Here is a 13,889-nt window from a genome sequence, read left to right on the forward strand (position 1 = left end):
GAGTGTAAAGCCCCAGGCACCCAGCCAAGTCTACCACTCCATCTCAGCCTCAGCCTTTCTCATCTGTAAAATGAGAGGGTAAATGATATGACTTGACAGTTCTCAGGCTATATAGAAATTACTCAGTGACTACTTACTCCACCCTTCCACGAAGGATGACATCTATGCTCGAAGAGCTGGACTTTTGATTCCTCAGAGTCTCTTGTTAGTTGTAGGAACAAGACCCTGGCCCTAAAAGTCAATTTTAGAGGAAGGGAGAAATTTTTAAAAACACTTTAAAATGATTACTATGATTTACCCTAATGTAAGAAAATATAAAATTAGGCCCAAGTTTGTTCAATCCAGACTCCCTCCAACTCAACCCTAAGCCCCAAATCATCTTGTCTTGGTCCCTTGGTGAACATCCACTGAACTCCTCACAGCATAAAACATGGTAGAGGTAGGAGGCACCAGGTGAGACCTACAGCTCCAGCCTGTTGTGAAGGAGACCCAAAGAAGCTTGTTATTACTCCTGAGCAATTTAAAACTTATTTACTTTTTCAATGTCTATGTTGGAGCAGATTCTAGATGATGCCTCTAAAACAGCATTCCAACTCACCTGAATTTCAATGTGCTTGCTCGAGTGGAGTGTGGGGACCAGGCAAAAATGGCACGTGGGAGGGCTTCAGGCACACACAGGCATGGGGGGACAGCGTAAGCACAGCAGCATCACACTAGATCTGAGAATCACCACACAAGAGAGGGGGTGAGAAAGGACACACAGACCCAGCGGAGAACGGCCTACTCATCCTTACGGAGTTCGCTGAAAAGTCCATCCAGAATCAGAACGTCGTGGGGGAAGGGTGCCATAAGACATGGGTGGGGGGTACATTCTACGAACTCAGCAATTACTTTTCAAGTTCAAGTCAAGCTGGACAGGCAGAGATCAAGAGGCAGCTGTTCACAGCTGCATTTCCTGGGGCTGCTTGTTACTGACATTCTGTCATTCAAGTTGGGACCTGAAGCCACAGTAGGCACCAAATCTGTCTCCCTACAATCCACAGCAAAAGGAGAGTTCATTCTTTTTTAAAGAGCTATGGCACACATTTCTCAACCCTTGAGTGAAAGTGAAGAGAAGTGGGATTTTTCAATCCTGACACTGGCAGGAAAGGGAGTCTCTGGTAAGTCGTACCAAGCCAAGACGTGTCTTTTCTCCCAAGGACACCAAGGGCCCCTTTCAAATACAAGTACTACAAGAAAAAGAGAAGTAGGTGTGAAAGTGAGGCAAGAAAGGGAACCTAAGGATGGTGCCTGCTCTGTCTATGGGTATCAACATCTTTAAGGCATTTTGCGGTCTTTTTGATTCTATAAACTCCATATTGAAAGACATAAAACACAGAACATTACACCTGTCAGGTGCTGGGCCCTGAACTATCTCCAGGCAGCTGAAAGTCAGGACATCAGACTTCTAACAATGTGAAAGTTAAAGATTAAAAACATGTTGGAACGCTTACTTTATGCAGTGCCAAAAATGTGTCTATAACCTGTAAAGGGAGATGGGTGTGGAGCATCATGTGAAAAAGATGACTGTGCTCATGCCACACACAAAAGTAAGGGCCCCGCTTGCCTTCCCTTCCTTCCTTCTTTCCTTCCAGGGGAAATCGTTCTTGAAATCTGACATGCTTTGTAACAGCAGTAAGTTAACTGCTCCACAGAATGCAGCTAAACCACTGAAGTCCTGTGCAATTTTCCGAGGCCAGTTCTGTTCTGACACATGAGGTTGGGAGCCAGTGGGGTATGAATTAATTCATGTTGGCCTGGGAACGTGCTAATTTAGACAAGGGCTCCAGGTCACATCCTGTATTCTCCTGAATTAGTCTAATGGCAATAAAAACCTATGGAAAACAAAGTGATACTTTTTGTAGGGCACTGCCCTTTGCCTATCCGTAACTTAGGAATTGGTGGCCATGCTTGGCTAACTCTCCCTTGACAAGGAATATTAAAAGTTCGCATCTACTTACTCTCCCACCGTCTGGCAGGAGAATCATGTTACTGGTAAGCAATTATTGTTCCTTCTTCAAGTAATCAGCCTAAATTTTCATTTATGGCTGTACCTATATATGCACAACTGTATGTGTTGTGGTATTAAAGCTTTTTTTCCAAAAATTGAAAAATCCAGAAAGCCAAAGGTAACATACCTTGAATGCCACATCCTATGGGTAGCAGCCAAAAAAACCCCAAAAAAACAAAAAAAACTTATAAAATGATTTATGCAGGAGTATTAAAATTTTCCTCAAAAGTTCCCAGGCAATTGGGTGCCTCTTTAATTTTCACCCTTACAATAAACTCTTCCGCAGGTTTTGTTTATTTTCAGGAAACATTTCACTTTTTTTTTCAAGACATGAGGTGTGAATGATGCAAAGCAGTATTTGGATATGTAAACTGAATTATTTGCATAATGCATTACTAATCAGTGAGTATAAATTCTGGAGTCTGAGAAACCGAAATCAAGTGCCACAGAATTTTTTAAAATCTAGATTATAAAAGTAAAGAGCATCGCCCTTCAGTGGAATAATGTACACATTTGCAGTCCATTTAGAAGAAGGAGAAACTCTCCCTACAGAGTTTTCTGAAGAATATTAAATAAGAATATTAATAAGTGGCCTTTGCTGTACACTGCTATGCTCTGCCTCAACATTGGGAGTCACAAAAGTCCTAAATTCACAGGCATGACCATGGAGCACCAAGGAGACGACATTTTCATCAAAAAGAGTAGACACACACCCAACTCTACAACTGTCTCCCTGCTGACCTACAGGACTCTGAGAGGGCAGCCTGACCTTGTGCCTAAACTGGCCATCAGGTCAACATGGTCACTATGTCGCAATGAGCTAGACTCCATCTACCCCCTTCTCTGGTTGGTTCCCACTGGTATTTTCATGCAAGCTTAGCCCCCTTCTTTGGGGAAAAACGCTGACTGGATGTGCGAACAGTATAAAGAAGAATCATTCCAGCTTTGTGTGCTTCCTTTGTCAACCAAGCACGATACACCAAGTTTAAGAAACTATTTTTCAGGGCCAGGCATGGTGGCTCATGCCTGTAATCCTAGCGCTCTGGGAGGCCAAGGTGGGTGGATCACCTGAGTTCATAAGTTCGAGACTAGCTCTGAGCCAGAGCAAGACCCTGCCTCTAAAAATAGCCAGATATTGTGGCAGGCGCCTGCAGTCCTAGCTACTCGGGAAGCTGAGGCAAGGGGATCAACCAAGCCCAAGAGTATGAAGGTTGCTGTGAGCTATGAAGCCTTGGCACTCTACCAGGAGTGATAAAGTGACACTGTCGTCAAAAAAAACACTATTTTTCTAAACCAACACTTTTTTGGAAAGGGATGAAATGGGGAGAAGAAGAAAAGGAGGTATAGCCCAATGGTCAGCTCCAGACAGTGGCACCATCCCCTTTCCTAGCACAGCAGCCTGTCGGGCCCTTAAACTCCCAAGAGTCACCTGCACGCTCAGAACTGCCCAACGCATACAAGCAAGCGCTCGCAGGCACATCCTTGAGGGTGCCAGGTTACATCTCTACAACAGCTGCCCCTATTGTCCACTGCCAGCGAAGCCAAACCAGCCTAAAATTTAATTTAATCTGCTGTAAACCCAAGTGTCAGGCACTTAGATGGCAGCTAAGAGCGCCACTCTCAGATAACTGAGTGACACTTACTAATAATAGCCTCTGTGAGCACAGAGCAGGAGCGGACATTTTGTGAAACCAAAGGTCCCTGGGCCTAGGGACAACTCAGCAAGGCTGGTCTCAGCTTCCAGAGAGAAGACACAGCAGAGGCCAGGCGCACTTTGGCCTCCTGCGTGACTGGCTACACGAAGCCCACCGGTGACCTGGCTTTTGACAAACAGGAGAGCAGAATGCCCCTTCCCCAGCTCTGCAACGACACACACTCCCTTTCCTCTTTTATCCTGCACCCTAGTGTTCCCTTACAGGGAATGTGGCTTAACCCAGGACCACATTCTTTGCCCCCTTCTTTCTTAGAGTGTGGTCAGCCTCCTCAAAGGGACACCACCTTTCTCTAACAGCCAAGGCTCAAACCGCCAAAGGAAGGCCCAAGAGCCTGTCCTTAAGCAGCAGTCCCAGCCAAGTGGGCACTTCCCACCTGCTTCTTTCCAACACCACAGCAAAGCGGCCCCTGTGCTGAAACCTCATGCAACCCCAACTCTTCTTCATGCTTGGAAACTCATGGGCTCTCTTCTCTTCCAGAAGAATGAAGGTGCACAATGAAGACCCTAGGCTGATCCTTTAACAATGAGCTTTCCAGAGATCAGACTTGAGCTCACAGGTTCCTTCTTCCCCACCAGACACCTGGCCCCTTGCTAAGTCTGAGCCAAACCCTTGGTGAAGAAACAACACCCACTGAACAAGGCCATTCTTCCTTCTACTAGTCACACAGTACCTTCATTTTCTGAAAAAAAATCTCAAATATATGCAAAAGGAGAGAATGGTATAAGCCAACCCCCAAGTACACATCTTCCAGCTTCAACCACTACAACTCATGGCCATTCTTATCTATAACCCTATCACCTCCTTAGCCCAAGGCATTATTTAAGTTGATCCTAGACATCGTATCACTTCATCAGTAAATACTTTGGTATGTATTTTTAAAAGATAAAGACTTTTATTTTTCTTTTAAGCACAACCACAAGACCATTATCACACCCCAAAAAACTAAGTGACAATAATTCCTTATCATCAAATAGAGGAGTTACTTTAAATTCAGAAATATTTCTTCCCATCTGGGTCATGCTTTGGAGAATCCTTTCTTACCAAGGTTCAAGACTAAAACTGCCAAGCAAACCTTTGGAGAATCACACTTCCTTTTTTTTTTTTTTTTTTAATTAATTATTTATTTATTTATTTATTTTTATTGTTGGGGATTCATTGAGGGTACAATAAGCCAAGTTACGCTGATTGCATTTGTTAGGTAAAGTCCAAGGGCCCTGTTTAAAACCATCGTGCACATCAGCCCACACTCCAGCCCCTTCCAGTTGTTTGCCCTATTTAAGGCTGAATACACCCTCCAAGAGCCCTCTGTGACTCCCTAAAGAACACTACCCTCTGTATCACCACACCGACAAGCTTCAGAACTGGAATTCATTTTTCTGTGAAGGAAGTGCTCTCCTGGATAGTTCTACACTGAATTCATTCACAGAGCATGTCTTGGATATACAGCTGACTAGATATGTCAGTTATGTTCCAAATGGGTTTACACAGGTCAAGGTTCTGCAGGCAAGAGCAAATACTATTTTTAGACAGGATAAGGTCACGATGCTTTTAGAGACAGTGAGGTCTACAATAAAACCTATTGATCAGCCTCTGGAACTAGTGCTCCAGAGAGACATAGAGATTGAAACAAAAATTGCCTGGCCGTTTTCTCTGTAGACTCGGTAGGTAAAAGCTTGTTGGACTTAATATCTTTCAGGATATAAAATAAGTAAGAAGTAACTGTGTACAGATTACTGAAGTCCACTTAACCAGATGCAGAGGCAGGCCATGGGAAATATACTGATGGCAGAACGTTAAAGAAGGGAGATTTCAAGGCAACAAGTGCTGCAACCCCCAGGAGAAAGAATAAAAGAATAAACACGAGCCTTCTCAACTTAGTGAAGGCAAAAACGACAGGCTGCATCCAGGATTTCTGCATGGGTTATTGTCCCTAAATTTACAACTGGGACCCTCAGTCCAGCATGAAGATGAATTTGCCTGTGTCAGAATTTGACAAAAAGTGGTTATCTACTTTGACAATTTTTAAAATTTCTATACTAATTTAATGGAATCCTGGTTAAATTCTAAAGACCTTCCTCCTCTCTCTCTCCCTCTTTGTAGACACACACACTATATATATATATATATATATATATATACACACATATATATTCATATATATATATACACATATATATTCATATATATATGTAGTATGTACATATATTTATAAGTAAATATACCTAAGTATGTGTATGTGTACACGTGTGCATATTCTATCTTATGATGATAATGTTGAAGTGTTTGAGGACTTTTTTTTCCAAAAATGAGATAATAAGCCTTTTATAGGTATAAAGACTCCAGTAAGTTAATCATGTATTACCAGGTGAAACTTGAGAAATAAATTTAGAAATCATAACAAACACAAAGGAGTTCGAGGAAATGAATGGCCAAGGCACAGAAAGCCACCGGGAAGTTAGTTAACTGGCCCAAAGGTTCATGAATTGACAGAGGTTTTAGGAGCAAACTCTAAATAATTTACTTAAGACAAACAAGAGCCTTAAGCAACATCATTAATGTAATGAACTATCACATCTTAAACTTTAGCCAGAGATCTAAAACTTTGAAGTCAATTATGTCCCCCACGAACACTTCTCCTTTATCACGGGTGCTTTATTGTTTTGGAAACTCAAGAACTAGTGTGAAAACTGTAGGATATCTTCATTTATCATCCGCTCCCACCTCACATACCGGCTCGCAAACAAAATATGCCACGGTAAACATAATCCATATATCACAAGGTGACACAGCTGACCCCATCAGGGAGCGAGGCCCATCCCCGCAGCAGCTTCCTATCATACATTAACAATACAACGGCTGATACGTTCACACGGTACAATACAGGCTGAGGGGAGAAGGCAGAACATGGGGCATGAAATCCCAAACTTCACATCTGAATCCATAATTCTGTCGCCTATCTCTGGCATGAATGTTATCATGCTCTTAAGTCAGGTAATGACAGAAGGCAAAAGCAGAACCTTTGAGTTGCTGCCCTTCATTCAGCCTGTTATCTGCTTTTGGGTTGGGTTAGGGCTCAACTTTCTTTTCCTTGGTTTTTTTGTCCCCATTTTTTTCTTTTTTTTTACAAATTTTTTTTTTTTTTTGCCAGAGACAGAAGCACATACAAAATCTGAAACAGCTGATTATCAGTGCCCTTACAGAGTATTCCTATTAAAAATCCCCAAAACATTATAAATTAAAGAGGCAATAATTTAAATAAATTACTTTTTTATTAAAGCTATAGATCTCAAAGAGTGCCTGGGACCTACAAGGAACACATATTTCACAACTGATTCATTTTCCCCTTCTTCTGAGTACAAGGGATAATAAAGGAAAGTTTTAGATAATCGCTATCCAAAGGATAACTTTGAATGCTCTTTTCAGGATGCTTCTGAAAACATCTTTTTATATCTAATTTAATGCCACATGTAAATGGTACTTGCTGGACAGTGTAGAAAAAAACAGAAACATCCATGCTAAAAGGCATTGGTAAACACCAAGTTTAGCAAATGGACTGCCAAGATCACATGTCCCAGAACAGGCCATATGCTTTTACCTACACGATGAATAAAAAAAGAACATTTCCCCTCAATTTATGCTGTCTTCAACACTAACAGAGGGAGAGTTCTTCCAAACATGTTGCATCGGATGCCTTTAACAAGCAAGAATTCGTAACTCCAAGGACTCAGCATATGTAGGCTATGTCCACACAGGGAAACCAGCTCTGGGAAGGAGGAAGGAAAATATCACTGAATTCAGTCAGTTAATTGAATTTAAAATACCTGGTTGTTTGAATTCAACTATTTCTTTTTCAAAAATGTATTTCTATTTTGATGTAGTTACAGTTGCCCAAAAAAGCAAACTTGGAGAAAATACACATTACATTCTTTGGAGTTTATCAAAAAACAGCTTGCAACAATTAAAAGCCGGAGAAATCTTGTAAGCCTGGAAACTTCTGTGAATTATCACCATTCCATTATACCCTGCTTCAGTTTTGCTTCCAGCAATTTGAAAGATGCCTTTAAGCTTTCTGCTAGAGGATCAGAAGTCCAAGCTTTAATCTCCACCATAGCGTACATCTTCCAGCAAATCAAGAAAATATTCTGCCCTGTCTGCAGGTGAGTGCCATTCAGCAACTAGATTCCAAAAAAAGCAGGGAGGAAATCAGCCGGTGGTGTCCACAATATGCTAGCACATGACAGGAACTGAGAGACTCACCCAGTCCAAACCACCTGTTCTACGTACCTTACAAGATGAGGAAACACCTATCAAAGGTGGCAGGAACCCAAGGTCACTCAGCATGACATAATCAGGGTCAGAACCAGGTGTCTTTGTTCTCACATCAGTGACCTTCTGCTAATATTTAAAAGTCAACGTTTGGTTTTACAAAAATATGTAATACCCAAAAGACCTCAATCCTCCCCCAAACCCGTCTTGGTGATTTTTCCATTGTTTTTGGAGAAGGGTAAATGTCTAGCTGTGAGGCTTTTGCTAATTTTTATATTATCTTCTGCCTTCTTTATTGTTTGGTATTCAAGACTAGTTTTGTCATAATGCTCTCTATTGGAGTGTCTTCACATTACAGGCAGATGCTATTATTATTTTCTAGTCGAGGATGACAGGAGGACTGGAAAAAAGAATGCAGACCTCTTCTTTTTAAACATTATAGTTTTTTTTTCTCTAACAGTAATTCCCCGTTCAGAAACAGGTATGGTTTCTCTAACCCTGAACTTCTGCCAAATCTAGATTTGATCAAATTCAGAAACTTGTGATTTGAACAAATTCAGAATCCCATATTTTAGGAAGATGTGTTCTAGCAGAAAGCTATTGGTTGGCTATATTTTGCTCGTTCTTCCCCAAAAGGTTTTTAAATAGTTTTCATTTCTAAAAAGATTTCAACTTCGGATTGTGTCGAGGATGCCAAAGTCTCTATACATCTAATCAATCAATAAATAAGACAAACAAAGCACCATATGTTTATCCTTTACCATTTGGGAAGTGTACATTAATTACCGCAGATTGTCTCCTACGCATCCTCTCCCCAGTCGCAGACAGCAGTGCTCAAAAGGGTCCACAAAATAAAAATGTATGGGGTAATTAAATGGATATTTATAATTAGAACTTAATAATTTGCATCAGGGACAAATGAGCTCTGATTTTAATCTGCAGTGCATTAAGATTAGCCCAAAGATAGTGTAATTTGATGGTTTATAGGCCTCCTCTCGGATTATGAAACAATACCAAGCCTTCAAGTGCAGTGTGTCTGTCAGGAGTGTGTTAAAGAAGAAGATGCAATGAAAATGTTTGACAATGTGAAAGCAGCCATAAATTACATGACAACTGTGTAAAAGTCATGATGAAACAAATAAAGGGCTGACCTATAATGCGTCTGATTCATTGTGACACACACAACTCCCCGCACTAATCTCTGCCCGGCCAACACATTCTTAAGCGGGGAACTACTTAGCACTAGGAACGTTGTAAATTATCACTAGTCAACAGCATTGATTTTTAGTCGACATTTCAATCAGGTGGAAGTAGAAATACTACCCGGCTCATCCAACAGCCTCTTAACCAGTCTGCTGCCCCTCCGAGGCCCCTCGGTTATGGCTTTGTTAAACTTCCATTGCTCTCCCCATTCGATATTTATTGTAGCTTTGCCACATCCAGGCACTTGGCCTGAAGGGTCACCAGCCTGCCTCTTGGGACGTTAAATTTGCACTTACCTAACACAGCTAGAACCAAATAAAGAAAAAAGAAACAAAAGGCCACCATCAGAGATCTGGCCTGATTTTCAAGGGAATAGAAGGAAAATGGGGGGCGGGGGGGAATAATAAAGGTTCTAAAGCAATGATACTCCTCTTAATCATTTCAGCTTTCTCAGTCTCGGAGTTCCAGCAAATAAAACTAGGAGCTTCTTTTTTGGGGCCCATCAGGGAGAACCACTATGCTCTTGAACCAGGGGCACGTAGAGGCAACATGGAGACCATGTGAAGAGGTGAGTAGAAGGCCCTGCACAGACCCCGGGAAGGAGGGCCAATGGTCCACTCGGCTCCACCAGAGCCGAGTGAGGACTGAAACTGAAAGTCTGGAGCTCCTGACTCATAGGAATTCTCAACTGTCACCACCATCCCCACCTCCAACTCAGAAGACCCCCTGGATCCACGTCAATGGTAACCTCTTGGCGATGGATCTGAACAGAGCGAATGTTCACCAAGAGGTTGCTGGATCTATACCGTCCCTTGGTTCAAGCAGAAGCATTCACCAAGGGAGCAGAAGTCCCGTCCAGCTCGCAGTGCTGAGCCAACTCTTCCACTCCCTGTGGGGCCTCTGCACACCGTAGGCGCTTCCTAACTACCAAACAATTCTGAAATTGTATAAATGAAGGTCTGTGGTAGGGGGCCCCTGCCAATCTGAAAGGATGGGGGATACAAGGAAAACACTGGGATTTGGTTTTGGAATATGTTATGTAATTCCTCTGACACCAACCTCAGGTCTTGCTTCAGCAAATATTAATGGTGTCAGAGCAGCAGGCAAAGGGGCCACCATGCAGCTGAAAACTTGCCTCAAGGAAAGCCACATGTGGATCCTATGGAGTTGTTGACTGCAGCTTCCATTCAAAACTTCCCTCAAGTCTCCAGCACGCCTTCCAGTCTTGCCTTACCACAGCACTTGTGCGGCCAGGAATGAAAACCTCCTTGAAGCAAATTATTACCCCCCACCCCCGGTTCCCACTATCCCCACGCCCTCACACAACAGTCGGTCCTCAAAGGACACTGCTGACTCTCCCCACCCTGTGAAGGTGTGATCAGAGATAATGCACAGAGCTGCTGAATGCCAGGCTTGACCAGCCGTTAGAAGCCACAGCTGGTTTCTTAGTTACACACAGGTGGTGAAACCTCCCCCCTCTTCTGCTCAGGACCCTCGGCCGCTTTCTGGCTCATTCTGGGCAGATGGAGAAATAACATAGTTGCAAAGCAGAATTCCTTACACTGCAACTTTTCCCAACAGTCCCAAGACTCCTTCAGTGTGTCCAGAACAACCGTCCAGGACAACTACCCAGGGGCTGGAGGGGAACAATCGTCCCTTTCCCAGAAGACTAAAAAACTTGACCACAGAACACATGGGAGGGCCAACAGTCAGAGCTTCCTACCCAGTTGGTGCCCAGTCCCAGGGCACAAAGCTGCAAACTTACAGGGGGAGGTAGCAAAGGGTAAGATTGAAGCCAAAGGACTGAGTTAATGGACTCCCCCCAGCGAAGTTATTTAACCCTTTGTGAGCCCAGATTTCCTCCCCTGCCAAAGGGGAGGAATATGATTACTTCCCCCCAGAGTTGCTGTGGGCTGGAGCAATAAAGTGTCAGGCTTACAGCACTGACAACAGCAACCCTCCAAGTGCATCCTGTGTGGCAGGTAATTCATGGGCCTTCTCTCATTTTCTCCCCCCACAGACTCTATAAGGTAAGGATTTGGGCTCGTTTTCATTTCACAAACAGGTTAAATGAGTGCTCTAATTCTCCCCTCCGGTTACTAGTGAAGCAGAAATCTGAACCCAGAGTAAATGTGCCACATGCCCAGAACAAGCCCCTCCTGAGGCAGCCCTGAGGGAGCTGCCAATGGCCAAGAAGCACCTGCCCCTCCCTGCGCACCTCCCCAGATCTGCAAAGGCCACCCAATCGTTTCACCCCAAGACCCTTCCCCACAGGCTTAGACAGGAAGGAGCCCACCCACCCACAGGCATAAAGACCCTGCCTGCTCTGCTCTCCTCTCATCTCAACATGTGTACCATACCCGGGAAACTACAGGTGACCCCAGTTCTTATAGGAGGAGAGAGTTCTGAGCTATGAGTCATAAAATCACAGTAGTAACTGGCTTTCATTAAGTACTTTACCATGTGCCCAGCCCTGAGCCAAAAGGCCCCACATGTTCTCAGGTGATCTTCCAAGGCCTCTCAACAAAAGCCTCATGATTCCCCCCCCCCCACTTTGCAGGTGGGGAGACTGAGGCTTAGGGAGATGAAATCTGCCCTGGGTCACACAGCTAGAAATGGTGTACTTCTTCATCCTAAACCTAAACCATTTTATTTCACGTAATCAAAGGCTAAAGAGGATGAGCTGGGATGCCATAGCACTCTATAGAGGCGGAGATAATGAGACTCTGTCTCAAAAAAAAGGCTAAAGAGGAAAAGACAGAAGAGAAAATATTTTTAAGGGCTTATTTCCCCCTCCTTCAGCCCCTTTCTTTACCAGCTCAGGTTACAAAGACATCTATGTGGGAGAGAAGACTCCATCTAAGGGTGTGGCTGATTTTCCTGAGTTGTCGTGGGATGAGCCCAGAGGCCCCACACTTTTCCAGTTTCTATCTGCCACTAGATTAGGAAAAGGAAATCCCACCTCCCCCATGAGGTCTCAGCCTGGGGAAGTAAACGTCATTTTAGCATATTTTCCATAGATGTTCACAATGGTGTCTTTTTCTAGTCTATGGTGAAAAAAATTTTTTTATTGGGTGAATCGCATTTCAGACAGGTCCTCAAACCCTTGGAACCCTGGTGTCCCCTAGGTGGAAGTCTATGAACCTGGCTTTTGCCCCAGATCTGGTGAGAACCAGAACATGCCTCCTGCCAGTAACAGGGCAATTCAATTCCCTCACTACTTGTGGCAGGAGGGCGAAGACTGTGCATTAAAACAGCTAAAAATGTCAGGGGGTTATTGGGCTGATGATTCTTGCTTGCCAACACTCATATGTGAATGCATAATGTCACAGTAAACTAAGAAACACAGAAACAGACCAACGAGAACAAAACAAGCCCAAACACATGGGTTTGCCATCAGCCCTGCCTGGGAAAGGCTGCATTTCTAACAAGGGCACCTTTTCCCTACCTCGGGGCCCTTTCTGGCAGTTTCTTGCATGTTATCTTTCTCCGCCACAAACAGATTAATTTACAGGTCCTTTCCAACAAGTTAAACTTCAGCCATTTAAAAAAAAATTAGTTTCCATCCACTTCCTACCTATGTATGCAGGCCCACTGGCCACCCACGGCCCACCTGTACCACCGGGCCTCACACACCTGGTCACCAGAACACAACCAAACCCTTCCCATTCGGGCCCTCAGGTTAGTGGTGTTATCGCTCTTTTTTTTTTTCCCCAAGCCAAGAAAGATGATAGAACCCGTGTGTGGAGCCAGAAGACTGGCCTCAACTGGTTCAGAAGGGGGAAAAATATTGAGCTATGTGTCTTTTTATATATATAATTTTTTGCCTGTAGCCAAAAGACCTGGGAGCATTTGATGTACAGTCAGCAGGTATTTAAAAAAAGAAAGAAAGAAAGAAAGAAAGAAAAAAAAACACTGAAAGGCTTGGCTGCACTGAGGCCCTGACACGCTCTCATCTAAAGCCTGGCCCTCGGCCAAGTTCATCTGTTAATGGACAGCCACAACCAGAGCCTGCACCTCCCCCACCTCCCTCCACCCCTCCCGGAGTCTTCTCTGTTCTCCTACCTCTTTCGAGCTCCTAAAAACTAGACATCGATTATGTCTGCGCTTTTCCCTTTCTATTCAAGATAAACAAAGTGCTTCAAGTTCAGGGCGCACCCTGGGACCCTTGACAAAACAATCTATCATTCTGTCTGCTAAACCAGTCTGGCTACACTACGGCCAGGGAGAGGAACGCTCCCAATGTACAATTTTCCCTTTGTGCTCCTTCCCTCTTGCCACTAACCTCTTTTCTTTACCACCTTCTCCAGAGCAGATGGACTTGACCACTTTGCTTAAGCCCCTCCTGGCAACCTCAGAAATTAAAGAAAGGAACCGAGCTCCTGGCTACCCCTCCTCCTGCCCAGGTTCTCTTCCTCCCCCTCTGTGGCCCCCACAGTCCGGCACAGGCACGCACGAATCCTGTTAGACACACACAATCCTTTCGACCCTCTCACTGTCGACACTCACCCAGAAAATAAATGAAATGTTAGGACTGCCCCCTCCTCTGCTCCCTGCAAGAATATTTTAAGTGAGTTTTGTTTTAAATCATATCCATTAATTTATCCTGACTTGCAATTAAATGCAAGCACACTTTTTACAACCAGTACGGAATG

At 43.8% G+C, this 13,889-nt stretch overlaps 1 protein-coding gene across 11 annotated transcripts in view; it reads right to left on the reverse strand.

Moving 5' to 3' along the window:
- BCL11A (BCL11 transcription factor A) overlaps nt 1–13,889 on the reverse strand; it is a 101,775-nt gene that overhangs the window by 64,773 nt on the left and 23,113 nt on the right. The window contains exon 1 of one of the 11 annotated variants that reach the window (XM_053588859.1): nt 138–208. The exons of the other annotated variants lie outside the window; for them this stretch is intronic. The gene's annotated coding sequence lies outside the window, so the exon portion shown is untranslated. Of the gene's footprint in view, nt 1–137; nt 209–13,889 lie in introns of those variants that run through there. 11 annotated transcript variants of the gene reach the window in all.

This window comes from Nycticebus coucang, chromosome 4, assembly GCF_027406575.1.
Source record: "Nycticebus coucang isolate mNycCou1 chromosome 4, mNycCou1.pri, whole genome shotgun sequence".
NCBI lineage: Eukaryota > Metazoa > Chordata > Mammalia > Primates > Lorisidae > Nycticebus > Nycticebus coucang.